Genomic DNA, 17,478 nt, shown 5'->3' with positions numbered 1-17,478 from the left:
TCTATCCCTCTCTCCCGCTCTCTCTGTCTTTTTCTCTCTCTATCCCTCTCTCCATCATTCTCTCTCTCTCTCTGCCTCTCTCCTCCACTCTCTCTGTCCCTCCCTCTCTCAGCCTCTCTTCTCCTCTCTCTGACCTTTTCTCTCTCTCTCTCTCCCCCTCTCTCTCTCTGTTTTACTCTCTATCTATCTGTCCCCCTCGCTTTCTCGCTGCCTATCTCCCCCTCTCCCTCTGTCTTTTTCTCTCTCTCTCTCCTCTCTCTCTCTCTCTCCCTCTCTCTCTCTGTCCATTTCTCTCTCTCCCCCTCTCTCTCTCTCTCGGCCTCTCACACCCTCTGACACTGAGACACACACGGGCCGTACAGTACCAGACAGGAGTGAATCGTTCCCTTTTACCCACTGTGTACTATACATGTACAGGAGCTGACACTGAGACACACACTGAGGCCGTACAGTACCCGAGTACTTTCCTAACAAGAGAAATTCGGAAAGACAACAGAGAGAGAGGGACAGAGAGAGAGGGGGTGAGAGGCAGAGAGAGAGAGAGAGAGAGAGAGAAAAAGACAGAGCGGGGAGACAGAGAGAGAGGAGGCGAGAGGCAGAGAGAGAGAGAAAAAGATGGAGACAGGGCGAGAGAGAGGCAGAGAGTGAATTGGTACTGCCTGGTGATTTACCCGATTCCTGCGAGCAGCCAGGCCTCTCTGGGCTGTTTAATGGCTTCTCAACAGCAAGGGGGGCCCCCATCTCCCACCCACCAAAAAACTCTTTCAATCAGATGCTTCCTCTCACCCTCACACATTACCACTGTTGCAAGCCGCACACCCACAACTCACAGGTCACACACACTGGCAGCTATTCAACCATGACAGGCACATCACCCAAACACCCTGCAGGACCCTCACCGACACAAGTCCCGCTTTCTGGCAGGAGACCCCCTCACACTCTCTCTCCCCCTCGCTCTGTCTTTTTCTCTCACCCTCTGTTCGCTGTCTTTCTCTGCCTCTCTCCCCTCTCTGTCATTTTCTCTCTCTCTCTTTCTCTCTCTCTATCTCTCTGCCTCTCTCTGTTATTCTCTCTCTCTCCCCCCACTCTCTCTGTCTTTTTCTGTCTCTGCCTCTGTCTCTCTCTGCCTCTCTCCCCTTCTCTCTGTCCCTCTCTCTCCCTCTGCCTCTTTACCCCTCTCTCTGTCTCTCTCTCTCTGCCTCTCTCGCCCTGTCTTTGCCTTTTTCTCTGTCTCTCTCTCGCTCTCTTTCTATCTCTCTCTCCATCATTCTCTCTCTCTCTCTCCTCCTCTCCCTCTCTATCCCCCTCTCTCTCTCTCGGCCTCTCTTCCCCTCTCTGACTTTTTCTCTCTCTCTCTCCCCCTCGCTCTCTTTCTCTCTCTCTCTGTTTTTCTCACGACCTATCTGTCCCCCTCGCTGTCTCTCTGCCTATCTCCCACTCTCCCGCTGTGTTTTTCGCAATCTCTGTCTCTCTCTCTCTCTCTCGCTGTTACTCTCTCTCTCTCTCTCTATCTCTGTCACCCTCTCTCTGTCTCGGCCTCTCACACCTTTGACACTGAGACACACACGGGCCGTACAGTACCAGACAGGAGTGAATCGTTCCCTTTTACCCACTATGTACTGTACATGTACAGGAGCTGACACTGAGACACACACAGGCCGTACAGTACCAGACAGGAGTGAATCGTTCCCTTTAACCCACCATGTGCTGTACATGTACAGGAGCTGACACTGAGACACACAGTAACAAACTTTATATGGTATCAGGAGTTAACCCCTTACATGCTGTTTCTAGCAATACAAAAATATAAGTTAAAGAAGATGGTGGGGAGGGCAGGAATGCTGTGGATCCAATCGCTCATCTCTGCCCAGCTCCGTCATGCCAGAATATCAGCATCTGTTCGAGCCCAAATTCCTCCCTTCGTTCATTGCAAGTGCAACTTTTCAGAAATAACACAAAGTGGATCAAACTATTATTCAGAGGCTGACAATGTGACATATCTCGGGTCTTAATTGAAATTAAAAGCTCTTTCAGGGAGCGTCCTGCAGCACGCAGAGGGCCCAAATGTGAAAACAGCCTCCAAATGTTTTCTTAGTTTGAAGTTTAATTTTTGAAAAGGTCACTGACAACTCAGAAAGAAATCGTGTTAATTCCGAAGCCATTTTGGGCCCCCATGTGAAATTGTATTGTAATGGAACCACACAGACACATGGGGAAGCTCGGGAGCAAACTGATTGGAATTTGAGATTTTAATCCCATATTCATTTGTGGCACAGCTCAGCTCAATTCAAACCCAATGTCTGTGCAAGGGACACGTGTCTCCTGACTGTACAGTCTGTGTGTGTGTGTGTGTGTGTGTCTCAGTCTCACTGGTCCCATAACATAACTTTAAAGCAGTAAAATTAACCAGAACCTGCTCCAATGACAAAACCGATCCAGATCTTGAAGGTGTGATGATTTCCTCCTTCTCTCTGCTCTGTTGGTGGGAGGCTCATTTCCAGTCCCAGGTATTTGTCTATTCCCCATGTCTGATGGGTTGGTTCCTGTGAACAGTTTGTCAGAGAGTGTTTCACTGCCTCAGGGTGTTTACAGAGAGAGAGAGAGAAGCAGCTCCCATCCTGGTCGGAAAGACCCAGTCAATGAGAGATTTATAAAACAATCCAGCCCAGTGCAGTTAAACCTTGTCCCCCATTGATCCAAACACACCATATTGTGAGCAAAATTCAATATTTCACAGGGCCAGTGAGTCCCAGACACGGATTGTACCCACCTCCCTAAACTAAACTCAACTCCTTACTGGAAAAAGTGTCTGTCAAAACACAGCCCGTTTAGGGACTGAACCCCTCAAATAACCGTTACACTCAACATTGCAATCTCTCAGTGAATCGTTCCCTTTTACCCACTGTGTGCTGTACATGTACAGGAGCTCACACTGAGACACACACGGGCCGTACAGTACCAGACAGGAGTGAATCCTTCCCTTTTACCCACCGTGTGCTGTACATGTACAGGAGCTGACACTGAGACACACACGGGCCGTACAGTACCAGACAGGAGTGAATCGTTCCCTTTTACCCACCGTGTGCTGTACATGTACAGGAGCTGACACTGAGACACACACGGGCCGTACAGTACCAGACAGGAGTGAATCGTTCCCTTTTACCCACTGTGTACTGTACATGTACAGGAGCTGACACTGAGACACACACGGGCCGTACAGTACCAGACAGGAGTGAATCGTTCCCTTTTACCCACTGTGTACTGTACATGTACAGGAGCTGACACTGAGACACACACGGGCCGTACAGTACCAGACAGGAGTGAATCGTTCCCTTTTACCCACTCTGTGCTGTACACGTACAGGAGCTGACACTGAGACACACACGGGCCGTACAGTACCAGACAGGAGTGAATCGTTCCCTTTTACCCACTCTGTGCTGTACACGTACAGGAGCTGACACTGAGACACACACGGGCCGTACAGTCCCAGACAGGAGTGAATCGTTCCCTTTTACCCACCATGTGCTGTACACGTACAGTACAGTTGTGGTGGTGGTTGTTGTGGCGGCCCAAACGCAAAGGCCGCCGCTCTGGCATCGCTCTGGGATCCCGGCTGCACCCTGGCCTCACTCTGGGCTGACTGGGTGCACGCTGGGATCCCGGCATCACTCTGGGGTCACTGGGACATTCTGGGGTCACTGCGGGATCACTGGCGACACTCTGTCGGCCTCTTGCCGCCATCTGATAAGATGACGGCGGCGGCCATTTTTTCCAAGATGGTGGCCGTGCTTGCCGCCATTTTATCCAAGATGTCGGCCGCGCCTGCCGCCATGTTTTCCAAGATGGCGGCCGTGCTTGCTGCCATTTTTTCCAAGATGGTGGCCACGCCGGCCGCCATTTTGTCCAATACGGACTCTGCGCTTGCCTCCATTTTGTCCAAGCTGGCTTCATTTATTATATAAATAATTGAAAAGTTTAAAATGTAAAATAAATAACTCAATATTTTAATTCATTAAATAAATGCTTATTTTATTATATCAATAATCAAATTGTTTTCAAGTGTTTAATTTATTATATGAATACTTCAAATGTTTCATTTATTATAAAGTGAATTCAATAGTTTAAATTATTCGATTGATTAATTTATTATGTAAATAACCGAGTTTAATTTATTGTATAAAAAATTCAACAGCTAAATTTATTATGTAAATAGTTCAATTGTTTAATATTTTATAAATAATTCAAGCGTTTAATTTTTATGTAAAATATTGAATTGTTTAATTTATTATATGAATAATTAAATTGATATATTTGATAAATAATTCAGTAGTTTAATTATATAATTGAAGTGTATAATTTACTATATAAATAGCTCCGTTTAATTTATTGTATAAATAATTCAATTTGTGAATTTATTATACAAATAAACAAGTGTTTAATTTATTATATGAAGCATTCAAGTGTATAATTTATTACGTAAATACTTCATTTGTTTAATTTATTATCTAAATAATTCAACTGTTTCATTTATTATATAAATAATTCAATAGTTTAATTCATTATATAAATAATCATTTGTTTAATTTCTTACATAACTACGTCAGTTGTTAAATTAAACTATTGAATTATTTTCATAATAAATTAAATATCCAAATCATTCAATAGTTTAATTTATTATATAATAATGCATGTCTAATTTATTATATAAAAAAATCAATTGTTTAATTTATTATATAAATAATTCAAGTGTTAAATTTATTCTATGAAGAAACAATGGTTTAATTCATTATACAAATAATTTGTGTTTAATTTATTATATAAATAATTCAACAGCTTAATTTATTACATAAATCACACAAGTGTTAAATTTATTATATAAATAACCAATTATATTGTTTAGTTTATTATATAAATAATCCAAGTGTTAAAATTATTATATAAAGAGGTCAAGTGTTTAAATTGTATAATTAATTCACAGGTTTAACTTATCATACAAAGATTCAAGTGTTTATTTAATCATATTAATAATCCATTATTTAATTTATTGAATGAAGAATTTCAAAACGTTATTCATTATATAAATAATCAAGTGTTTCATTCATTATATAAATAATCAAGTGTTTCATTTATTATATAAATAATCAAGTGTTTCATTTATTATATAAATAATCAAGTGTTTCATTTATTATATAAATAATCAAGTGTTTCATTTATTATATAAATAATCAAGTGTTTCATTTATTATATAAATAATCAATTGTTGACTTTATTACATAAAGAAGTCTCGTGTTTAATTTATTATATAAATAATTCACCTAAATATTGAGTTCTTTATATAATAAATTAAACGAAGGAATATTTATATAATGAATTAAACTATTGAATTATTTCTATGATAAATTAAACACTAATTTTTTATGTAATAAATTAAAGAATTGATTATTTAATGAATTGAACGATTCAATTATTTATGAAATGAATTGAATGATTGAATTATTTAGAAAATAAATTAAACACTTGAATTATCTGCTTCCAATGTCTTTGTTTTTCGGCCTGATATTAAGATCATCAATGGCGGCTGCATCACCCAGCATGCAGCGCGGTACAGATTGTGCCCTGTCTGAATCAGTGGAGCCCAGTGCGCAGGCGCAGTAGTGACTCATTACCGGGCAGTGTGTCCTGAGCATGCGCGGCCAGTCGAGGCTGCGGGAGGAGCGCGTTCGGTGCAGGTCAGAGGATCGGAGCAAGAGGCTCAATAAACCCCGGGGCCCGGGTCCGGGCTCAGGCCCAGGCTCAGGCTTTACAAACCCCGAGTGCGGCCCCAGACCCGAATATAAAACAGTGAACATTATCCCCCCCTCACTACCCGCCGGGAAATGAAGGGGAAATGGGGATCGGTCAGGGAGCGTCTGTAAATGAAGGAGAAATGGTGATCGGTCAGGGAGCGTCTGTAAATGAAGGAGAAATGGCGATCGGTCAGGGAGCGTCTGTAAATGAAGGAGAAATGGTGATCGGTCAGGGAGCGTCTGTAAATGAAGGAGAAATGGGGATCGGTCAGGGAGCGTCTGTAAATGAAGGAGAACTGGTGATCGGTCAGGGAGCGTCTGTAAATGAAGGAGAACTGGTGATCGGTCAGGGAGCGTCTGTAAATGAAGGGGAAATGGGGATCGGTCAGGGAGCGTCTGTAAATGAAGGAGAAATGGTGATCGGTCAGGGAGCGTCTGTAAATGAAGGAGAAATGGAGATCGGTCAGGGAGCGTCTGCAAATGAAGGGGAAATGGGGATCGGTCAGGGAGCGTCTGTAAATGAAGGAGAAATGGGGATCGGTCAGGGAGCGTCTGTAAATGAAGGAGAAATGGAGCTCGGTCAGGGAGCGTCTGCAAATGAAGGGGAAATGGTGATCGGTCAGGGAGCGTCTGTCAATGATGGAGAAATGGTGATCGGTCAGGGAGCGTCTGTAAATGAAGGAGAAATGGTGATCTCTATATCTTCAGTCATCCAGGGAGCTCCAGCTTTGGATGCTGTTCCTTTCCTCCTCGTGGGAATTTGTCCACTCTGTACCCAAACCAACTCCTCCTTGAAGGCCTCCCACTGTTCAATTACTGTTCTGCCTGCCAATTTTTGATTCCAATCCACCTGGACAAGATCCCTTTTTAACTCACTGGAATTTGCCCTCCTCCAGTTAAGTATTTTCACATTTGACTGTCCCCTGTCCTTTTCCATAACTGTTCTAAACCGAATGAGATTATGATCACTGCTGCCCCACTGAAACATGCTCCACCTGCCCCACTTCATTCTCCACACCGAGCCCACTGCTGCTCTCACACTCACTCACTCTCTCACCCTTTCACTCATGGTTTTGGGCCACTGAAAGATGATGCGATGGGTTTGGATTTCAGCACAGGGAGGAGGGAGAGTGTGTGGGACGGGGATTTACAGCTTTGAGGAATGAGAGAGGAAATAATGTTCCATAGAAAGTAGAGTTATCTGATCTGAATTTCTATCCTGCAATTACAGTGATAACTTTTATAAACTCCTTTTACAGGGGAGGATTTACAGAGGGAAACTCAAACCAAAGATCACGTCAAGATCTGACAGAGTCACTCGATTCATCAGGACCTGAATATCATCGGCCTTTGAATGTTGAAGGAGAAATGTTTGTCTGTTCTATCCGTGGGAGAAGATTTCAAACATCAGTGTGAGTGGGAAAGCACCGAGACACACACACGAGTGAGAGTGTTCCAGTGCACTGACTGTGGAAAGAGCTTTAACCAGTTGCACAGCCAGAAAAAACATCGCACCATTCACAGCGGGGAGAAACCGTACACGGGTTCTGTGCTTGGACGAGGCTTCAACTGATCGTCCAACCTGGAGAGACACAAGGACACCCAGACCATGGAGAAACCGTGGAAATGTGGGGACTGTGGGAAGGGATTCAATTACCCTTCAGAGCTGGAAACTCATCGACGCAGTCACACTGGGGAGAGGCCGTTCACCTGCTCCTTGTGTGGGAAGGGATTCACTCAGTCATCCGACCTGCTGAAACACCAGCGAGTTCACACTGGGGAGAGACCTTTCAAATGTTCTGACTGTGAGAAGAGATTTAAAAGCAAAATTGAACTGCTGAGACACCAACGCACCCACACTGGGGAGAGGCCGTTCACCTGCTCCGTGTGTGGGAAAGGATTCACTCAGTCATCTGCCCTGCTGACACACCAGCGAGTTCACACTGGGGAGAGACCTTTTAAATGTTCTGACTGTGAGAAGAGGTTTAAAAGCAAATTTAATCTGCTGAAACACCAACGCACTCACACTGGGGAGAGGCCGTTCACCTGCTCCGTGTGTGGGAAAGGATTCACTCAGTCATCTGCCCTGCTGACACACCAGCGAGTTCACACTGGGGAGAGACCTTTTAAATGTTCTGACTGTGAGAAGAGGTTTAAAAGCAAATTTAATCTGCTGAAACACCAACGCACTCACCAGCGAGTTCACACTGGGGAGAGGCCGTTCTCCTGCTCTGTGTGAAAGAAGAGATTCACTCGGTCATCCCTCCTTCTGTCACACCAGCGAGTTCACACTGAAGAGAGACCTTTCAATGTTCTGACTGTGAGAAAAGATTTAAAATCAGAAATGATCCGCTGAGACATCGACGCACTCACACTGGGGAGAGACTGTTCACCTGCTCCGTGTGTGGGAAGGGATTCACGAATTCATCCCACCTTCTGAAACATCCACTTGTTGACACTATTGAGTGACCTTTTAACTCAGTGACTGTGAGAAGAGCTTTAAAAGCAGAAATGAACTGCTGACACATCAACGCATGCCCATTGGTTGAGAGACTGTTCACCTGCTCCGTGTGTGGGAAGGGATTCACTCAGTCATCACACGTGCTGAGACACCAGCGAGTTCACATATGACTGCAGGGGTTGGATTCTGCTGTTAATCCCATCCAGGACTGAACCATGTTCATTCTGACAGTTGGGGTTTGTTTCTCCTGATGTTCATCACCCCGATAACTGGGCTGGAGTTTAATATTCAGGATATTTGTGAAATAAATCAGCTTTGTTTTAAACACCTTGTTGTAGATTTTGGTCTTTCCCACCTGAGTGTTTAGCATCACCTGACTGGAGCTCAGAAAGGACAATCAGGGGGGAGGATCGTCCGGTGGGAACAGAACTTCAGCCTGGACACAGTCCTTCAGGGCCACACTGAGAGGGGCAAACGGCACTTTGGTCTTTCTCGTCTCTCTTCAATGACAGCAAAGTCACCGTGCGGCGTCCAGTTTAAAAATGACAGTGGTCATTATTCGATGAAGATTTAACCTGTTTGTGTGACAGTCCTGAGTCTACCATTTAAGGCAGGCGTTGACTCATTTAAAATAAACCTGTTAAAAATAAATGGGTTAAAGTCTGAATTAAAATAGCAGAGGGAGGAGTTCACAGGAGCCTGTTAACTGCTGGTACAATTATACAACAGTCATTCGATCTCCAGATAAAGAAGGACCTGCAGTGTGTTCCAGAATTCCCGGTTTTATTGATGTGTGCGTGTTAGACACCAGGATCACTAAAAATACACGATCCGGACCATCCACAGGGTGGGGGCGATCCCGACAGTTACTCTGGGATCACTCCCACTGCGGAACTCCACCACTGACCCTGCTGAAGGTTGCAGGCTCAGGGAGTGGGGCCTCCAGGAGTGGACTGTGAGAAAGCTGACAAAGATATGCTGAGGTACCAGAGGAATCCTTACTAAGGAACCGTCTGGGTCTCAGTGTGGGTCTCGCGGTGAATGATTCCTGACTCCCCGAACTGTCTTACATTTAACCCAGATCGGATCAGGATGAATTCAGTTTACAGGAGAATTGGGTCAAATATCACCCACAATCGAGGGAGACAAAAGCAGCCATTAGAGAAGCTCAGAGATCTTTGGAAAAGAAGATGGTGCCCAATTCTGAGAATAATAGCAAATGTCTTTCCAGCTACGTCAGGAGTCAGAAGACCATTCAAGATGCTTTAGGGCCACTGAAAGACAGTTCAGGACAGATTCCCGGGCTATGGCAGAGCTGTTGAATGATTTTTTCTCATCAGTCTACACTCCTGTGGATGAGGCTCAGATTCCAGCTGTGGGATGTGCTGTCAACAATAACATCATAAATATTAAAATAGAATGGGATGTCACTTTGGATAAAATATGAACTCTCAAAATGCATTGTGCTCCAGGTCCAGATGATATCCACCCCCGGGTGTTTAAAGAGATGGGACGGGTGCTCTGTGAGCCCCTTGCCTGTATCTTCAACAGCTCAAGAGTCAGGGATTGTCCCCTGAGATAGGAAGGGAGCTCACGTAGTTCCCATTTTCATTGAAGGGTCAAATCAGAGCCGGGGAATGACAGGCCCATCAGTGTAACCTCGATCAGAGGGAAGATGCTTGAAGGGATCCTAAGAGATGCTGTTTATGATCACGGGGAAAGAGAAGGAGCCATTAGAGATACTCAACACGGCTTCTGGGAAAGAAAATGGTGTCTTACAAACTTGCTTGAGTTTTTTAAAGAAGTTGCTGGGTTAGTGGATGAGGGTAATCCGGTTCACATTGTCTATCTCAGGGATGTCAAACTCATTTCCTATGGTGAACCTGACCCGATATCCTGGCACTTGGCCTGGGCCCCATTCAGCAAAAGTTATTAAACTAGAAATAGATGAAGATGAACTGTATTGGTATTTACTTACATTTAGATTTTATTTACAGCTACTGCTGCTCCCGATACCTGGCACCTCTGAGCTTGAACTATTGCACCAACATTTAGAGTAAATGACTGGGCTGAGGCCTGTTTTGGATAAAAACATGAGGACCACTTGTCATTACAGAACTGTGTGCCCCAAACACTAACCGTGGAAGTGAATTCCACAGACTGCCTACTCCCTATGTAAAGAAGTTTCTCTTGACTACTGCTCTAAAACAGAGAGTGGGGTTAATTGTAGCGACTCACACTGTATAAGGTGGAAAGTGGGGCTCCACAAGGATTGGTTCTGGGACCACTGTTCACAATTCACATCAATGAATTGGACTCGGGAATCGGAAGTACAATTTCAAAATTTACAGATGACACCAGATTGGCGGGGTGGGGTGGAGTTTGGATAATATTGATGAAGATTGCGACCAAATACAAAATATATTAATAAACTTGCAAAATGGGTGTATAATTGGCCGATGAATTTTAATGCAGATGACAGTGAAGTGGAGCATTTTGGTAGCAAGAATTTGGAAATTGTGCCCTGTATCCCCAAGTCCAAGTCATTAATGTATATCAAGGAAAGCAGTGGTCCCAGCACCGACCCCTGGGGAACACCACTGTACACCTCCCTCCATTCCGAAAAACAACCGTTCACCACTACACTCTGTTTCCTGTTATTTAGCCAATTCTGTATCCATGCTGCTACTGCCCCTTTTATTCCATGGGCTTCAATCTTGATGACAAACCCATTATACGGCACTTTATCTGACACCTTTTCGAAGTCCATACACACCACATTAACTGCATTGCCCTCATCTACTCTCTGTTACCTCATCAAAAAACTGTATCAATTTAATTAAACACGATTTGCCTTTAACAAATCCGTGCTGGCTTTCCCTAATCCTTGTCCAATTGACTGCTAATTCTGTCCCGGATTATCGTTGCTAGAACTTTCTCCACTACCGAGGTTAAACTGACTGGTCAGTAGTTGCTGGATTTTTTCTTTCACCCTTTCTTGAACAGGGGTGTAACATTTGCAATTCTCCAGTCCTCTGGCATCACCCCCATATCTAAGGATGTTTGGAGGTTTTTTGCCAGTACCTCTGCAATTTCCACCGTTACTTCCCTCAGCAACCGAGGATGCATCCCATCCGGACCAATCTAGTATCTCTACAACATCTTCCTTTACTGACACTCTGGCAGCGTCTTCTTCCTTGGGAAAGACAGATGCAATGTATTTATTTAGTACCTCCGCCATGCCCACTGCCTCCCACTGCTACTAATTCGTTATAATCTGGGCCAGTGGTGCAATGGATAACGCATTAGGTTCGATTCCTACCTGGCTTAGATTTTTTTATGCAATATGTTATGGCCTTCAATACCTTGCAAGCTGTCCTACTTGGTGGTGCTGCCTGGCTCCATACCTGGTAAGTGCCTTCTCAGTGCAGCAAGCAGTGCATCAGTGTCATAATCTGAAGGGCTTGAATTCAATCTTCAGAGAAGGCATCAAGGATTACGAAGCTTTTTTTCCATCTCTCACCTCATCTTTCCATCTTTGCTGCATCGCAAAATCAAGAACCTTTGCTGACTGCAGCACATCAAAAGATTTGCTGCCCCTTGATCTCTCTGTACCCAAACACACAGTGAAGTTTAGGAAGTCCATGGGCGATGGACTCACTGACAACACTCTTGTTTCTGTATAATTGCCCCAAGACAAACGGTGAGTGGAGAATATAATCAACGATCCCGCTACCTCTCACAGGCCAAGTGAGCGCTCCACCAGTTGAGCTAATTCCTCGTTTGCTGTTTGTAAATCGCCCCTCACAGTTCCTGCCTCACACTCGCCTTCAAGCTGCTCCAAGACCAGCAGAGAAATCTTGCCTTGGGTTGCCACTCCCTGAATATATTAAATACTTTGCTCCAATCGGCGGTATCGAGCATCAGCAAGTGAGGAACAGCAGAACGGGAAGCCACAGTAATCATGAGCGATGCTGAGAAGAGCCCGAGCCTTCGGAAGGAAGACGAGGTCACCGGAAAGCAACAGCCGCCCGAGCTCGAGGAGCAGCGAGAGCCCTGACTGACTGACTGATCGAAGACCATTTTGCCTGAAATTGAAGGCGATTTGAAGTGTTGCTGCTCAAAGGCACTCCCTGCTGGTGAGCAGAGGGAAATGCTCGAGTGAAACAGCCGTGCTCGGGCAGACACAGAAAGCTTTTCGGTTTTGGAAAGGAAAAGAGGCGTCCTGCGCCTGAGTGGCAACATGTTAATCTGTGAGCTGCCTGTGAAGTTCAGAGAGTGACCTTGAGGTAATTGCTGCTTATTCCAAAATCACACTCACTCCTTCGAGCCGGAATTGAACCAGCGACCTAAGGATGACTTTATTTTGTTTTATTCACTACAGTCCTCCGCTCTACCAGCTGAGCTATCGAAGGGAAGTGATAAACAGTGCTGTCTTTGGTGATTGTTCACCGTGCGCCTGTTGACACGTTCAGACTCGTGGAGTCCGGTGCTGATCGAAGACTTCTTTTGCCTGAAAGCGAGAGCTGAGTGTTTTGAAGTATTGCTGCTCAAAAGCGCTCCCTGCTGGTGAGCAGAGGCAGAGCAGCCTTGTTTGGGCAGACACAGAAAGTTTTCAGGTTTGAGAAAGGAAAAGAGACGTCCTGTGCCTTCATGGCAACATGTTAATCTGTGAGGTGCCTGTAAAGTTAAGAGAGCGACCTTGAACTAATTGCTGCTTATTGCAAAATCACGCGTTCTCCTTCGAGCAGGAATTGAACAAATGACGGAAGGATGACTTTGTCTTATTTTCCACGACAGTCTTGTCGCTCGACCAGCTGAGGTATCGAAGGGAAGCGGCAAAAATGTTTCACTTTGGTGATTGTTCACCGTGCACCTTTGACACACCCGGACTCGTGGATTCCAGTGCTCATGACTGAGGCTGACTCGGTACCTGCTCATACCGCAGTGCTGTGGGAGTGGGAGCTGCTCCGTGTTCTCCACAGCCTGGGCCAGTGACACAATGAATAATGGGACTGATTATTGATCTGGAGATTGTGGGTTTAAGTTTACGGAGGGTGTAAAGTGGAAGGCCGGGCCTGGAGAGCATTGGAATAGTCGGGTCTGGAGGGAAACAAAGGCACGGATGAGGGTTTCAGCAGCAGAACATCATTCTGGAAGTTGGGATTTGTTTCTGCTGATGTTAATAACCGCTATAACTGGGCTGAAATTCAATATTCTGGATCGATGTCAAATAAATCAACTTTGTTTCAAACAGAATGGGTCAATTACTTGATGAATTCAAGATAAGAGACTAATTGATGTCCTCATTACCGATTATTTTGCCTTTTCTCCTTTCTCACTGGAGATTATTTCAGTTCTCATACCTTCAATTACTCTCATGGCCAAGTCCCAGCTCCCTGGACCTTCCCGAGTGCCTCTCCCAGCCTTGGGATCCAGGGAAGGTATCAGTAATGTACCCGGGATCACGAAACACAAAACCCAGTCTGTGAATCACTTTCAGCTACTGGACTTATCGTGTGTCCCACAGCATCTCCCTCACCTTCGATGTGTGAATAGAGCATCAGGCCTGGGAATCTCGTCTTCAATTTAAATACACTCAGCAAATGTATTTAACTAAATACAAACAAGTAAACACATCACGGCCCAATAATCCAGCACTAAATTCAAAGGAGTAAGTCTGTTATCAAACTCCTTGAGTGGACAGAATAAAGAAACATCCCAACTCTAAGATCCCCTCGAATCCTTTGCAAATTCCTTACAAATCTTGACAATAATCAACAAGTCTAATTGAATGTTGACCTTTATCTCGAGTGGGGTTGGAATACAGAAGTGATGCTTCAGTTGTAATGAACCTTGGTCAGACCCCATCTGGAGAACTGGGCACCGAACCGAGGGAGAGATAAATCGGCCTTAGAAAAGGTCCAGTGCAGATTCACCAGAATGATGCCGGGGTTAAAAGGGTTAAATTATGAGGATAGGTGGCATAAACTTGGTTTTTATTCCCATGAGTTTAGAACATTGGGATGTGACCTCATCGAGGTGTTTAAAATAATAAAGGGATTCAATAAGGTCGATACAGAGAAATGATTTCTTCTTGGGGGGGGGGGGGAATTCAGAACAAGAGGGAATAAGAAATCGGAGCAGGAGTGGGCCATACGGCCCCTCGAGCCTGCTCTGCCATTCAGTAAGAACATGGCTGATCTTCTAACTTAACTCCACTTTCCTGCCCGATTCCTTGATTCACTTGGTGTCTAAAAATCTCTCCATCTCATTCTTGAAAATACTTAACAACTGAGCATCCACAGCCCTCTGGGGTAGAGAATTCCAAAGATTGACAACCCTCTGAGTGAAGAAATATTTCCTCATTTCAGTCCCAAATGGCCGATCCCTTATCCTGAGACTATGCCCCCGAGTTCTAGACTCTCCAGCAAGGGGAAACAGCCTCTCAGCAACTATCCTGTCAAGCCCTCGAAGAATTTTTGACGTTTCAATGAGATCACCTCTCATTCTTCTAAACTTCAGACAATATCGGGACATTCGGCCCAATCTCTCCTCATGCAACAAACCTCTCATCCCAGGAATCAATCTAGTGAACCTTCATTGCACCCCCTCTAATCAAGTATATCCTTCCTCAGGTGAGGAGACCAAAACTGTACATAGTACTCCAGGTGTGGTCTCACCAAAGCCCGATATAATTGCAGCAAGACTTCCTTACTCTTATACTCCAACCCCCTTGCAATAAAGGCCAACGTACTATTTGCTTTCCTAATTGCTTGCTGGATCTGCATGTTAACTTTATGTGATCCGTGTACAAGGACACACAAATCCCTCTGAACACCAATAATTCTCAATCTCTCATCTATTAAATAATATTCCGCTTTTCTATTCTTCCTACCAAAGTGAATAATTTCACATTTCCCCACATTATACTCCATCTGCCACCTTCTTGATAACATTAAAATTAGAGCTGGGTCATTTATGCGCAAAATAAGGCAGCAATTTTTGACACAAAGTGTTGTGGAAATTACAAACTCACTTCCCTGGAAGGCTGTGGATGCTGGGGCTCGACTGAAATTTTCATCATTGAGATTGAAAGGTTTTTGTTGTGTGAGGTTTGCAAGGGATTTTTTAAAAATTCGTTCATGGGATGTGGGCGTCGCTGGCGAGGCCAGCATTTATTGCCCATCCCTAATTGCCCTTGAGAAGCTGGTGGTGAGCCGCCTTCTTAAACTGGTGCAGTCCGTGTGGTGAAGGTTCTCCCACAGTGCTGTTAGGAAGGGAGTTCCAGGATTTTGACCCAGCGACGATGAAGGAACGGCGATATATTTCCAAGTCGGGATGGTGTGTGAATTGGAGAGGTGGTGTTGTTCCCATATGCCTGCTCATCTTGTCCTTCTAGATGGTAGAGATCACGAGTTTGGGATATGTTGTCGAAGAAGCCTTGGCGAGTTGCTGCAGTGCATCCTGTGGATGGTGCACACTGCAGCCACTGTGCACCGGTGGTGAAAGGGAGTGAATGTTTCGGGTGGTGGATGGGGTGCCAATCAAACGGGCTGCTTTGTCCTGGATGGTGTCGAGCTTCTTGAGTGTTGTTGGAGCTGCACTCATCCAGGCAAGTGGAGAGTATTCCATCACACTCCTGACTTGTGCCTTGTTGATATGGAAAGGCTTTGGGGAGTCAGGAGGTGAGTTACTTGCCGCAGAATACCCAGCCTCTGACCTGCGATTGAAGCCACAGTATTTATATGGCTGATCCAGTTAAGTTTCTGGTCAATGAGGACCACCAGGATGTTGATGGTGGGGGATTTGGCGATGGTAATGCCGTTGAATGTCAAGGGGAGGTGGTTAGACTCTCTCTTGTTGGAGATGGTCATTGCCAGGCACTTGTCTGGCCCGAATGTTACTTGCCACTTATCAGTCCAAGGCTGGATGTTGTCCAGGTCTTGCTGCATGCGGGCACGGACTGCATCATTTTCTGAGGGGTTGCGAATGGAACTGAACACTGAACAATCATCAGCGAACATCCCCATTTCTGACCTTATGATGGAGGGAAGGTCATTGATGAAGCAGCTGAAGATGATATGGAGCAAAGGCAAGTAAATGGAGTTGTGGTACAGATTAGTCCTGATCTAATTGAATGGCGGAGCAGGATTGTGGGGCTAAATGACTATTTCCAATTCCTGAACCCAGTCACTGACACCAATCTCCTCCACTTTGATAAAAAAAACACCAGTCACTGACACCAATCTCCTCCTGTCTGAAAAAACCAACCCCACAGTCACTGACATCAATTTCCTCCTGTCTGATAAAAAACAATCCCACCGTCACTGATACCAATCTCATTCTGCCTGATGTAAACCAACCCCATTCTCACTGACACCAATCGCACTGAATGGTGGAACAGGATCGAGGGGCTGAATGGCCTACTCCTGTTCCTAATGTTGCGATGTCACACGGAAGTTGCTAACATTCCTCTTCACTGTTCTTAATGCTCCCTATCTTGGTGTCGTCAGGAAATGTTGATTTTATGCCCTTGTACCCAATCCCAGGTCATTGCTCTGTGTTGAGAAGAGCAATGGCCCCAACACTGCCCCTGGGGGACACCACTGTTCACATCCCCACAGTCTGAAAAACATCCATTAACCACAACTCTGCCCATTATCAAACTTCCCATCCACACTGACCCACTCCCTGTAATGCCGTGAGCTTTAATCTGATCAACAAGCCTCCTGTCCGGCATCTTATCAAACACTTTTTAACAATCCATCTTCACAACATCCATTGCATTTTATCACCACACTGTGTTATTTCCTCCAATAATCCCTGCTGTCTGTCCTGAATTAATCCATTTTATCCCTACACTGTGTTATTTCCTCCAATAATCCCTGCTGTCTGTCCTGAATTAATCCATTTTATCCCTACACTGTGTTATTTCCTCCAATAATCCCTGCTGTCTGTCCTGAATTAATCCATTTTATCCCTACACTGTGTTATTTCCTCCAATATTCCCTGCTGTCTGTCCTGAATTAATCCATTTTATCCCTACACTGTGTTATTCCCTCCAATATTCCCTGCTGTCTGTCCTGAATTAATCCATTTTATCCCCACACTGTGTTATTCCCTCCAATAATCCCTGCTGTCTGTCCTGAATTAATCCATTTTATCCCTACACTGTGTTATTTCCTCCAATAATCCCTGCTGTCTGTCCTGAATTAATCCATTTCATCC

At 44.8% G+C, this 17,478-nt stretch overlaps 1 non-coding gene across 1 annotated transcript; it reads right to left on the bottom strand.

Moving 5' to 3' along the window:
- Positions 1 to 12,568: 12,568 nt before the first annotated feature.
- Positions 12,569 to 12,662, bottom strand: trnay-gua (transfer RNA tyrosine (anticodon GUA)). Its single transcript has 2 exons — positions 12,626 to 12,662; positions 12,569 to 12,604 (listed from the first exon to the last, which is right to left on the bottom strand). It is a non-coding gene; the product is annotated as a tRNA-Tyr (tRNA).
- Positions 12,663 to 17,478: the final 4,816 nt, after the last annotated feature.

This window comes from Heptranchias perlo, unplaced genomic scaffold (assembly GCF_035084215.1).
Source record: "Heptranchias perlo isolate sHepPer1 unplaced genomic scaffold, sHepPer1.hap1 HAP1_SCAFFOLD_606, whole genome shotgun sequence".
Lineage (NCBI taxonomy): Eukaryota > Metazoa > Chordata > Chondrichthyes > Hexanchiformes > Hexanchidae > Heptranchias > Heptranchias perlo.
The sequence above is the reverse complement of the archived record's forward strand: the minus strand, read 5'-3'. Positions and strand labels throughout refer to the sequence as shown.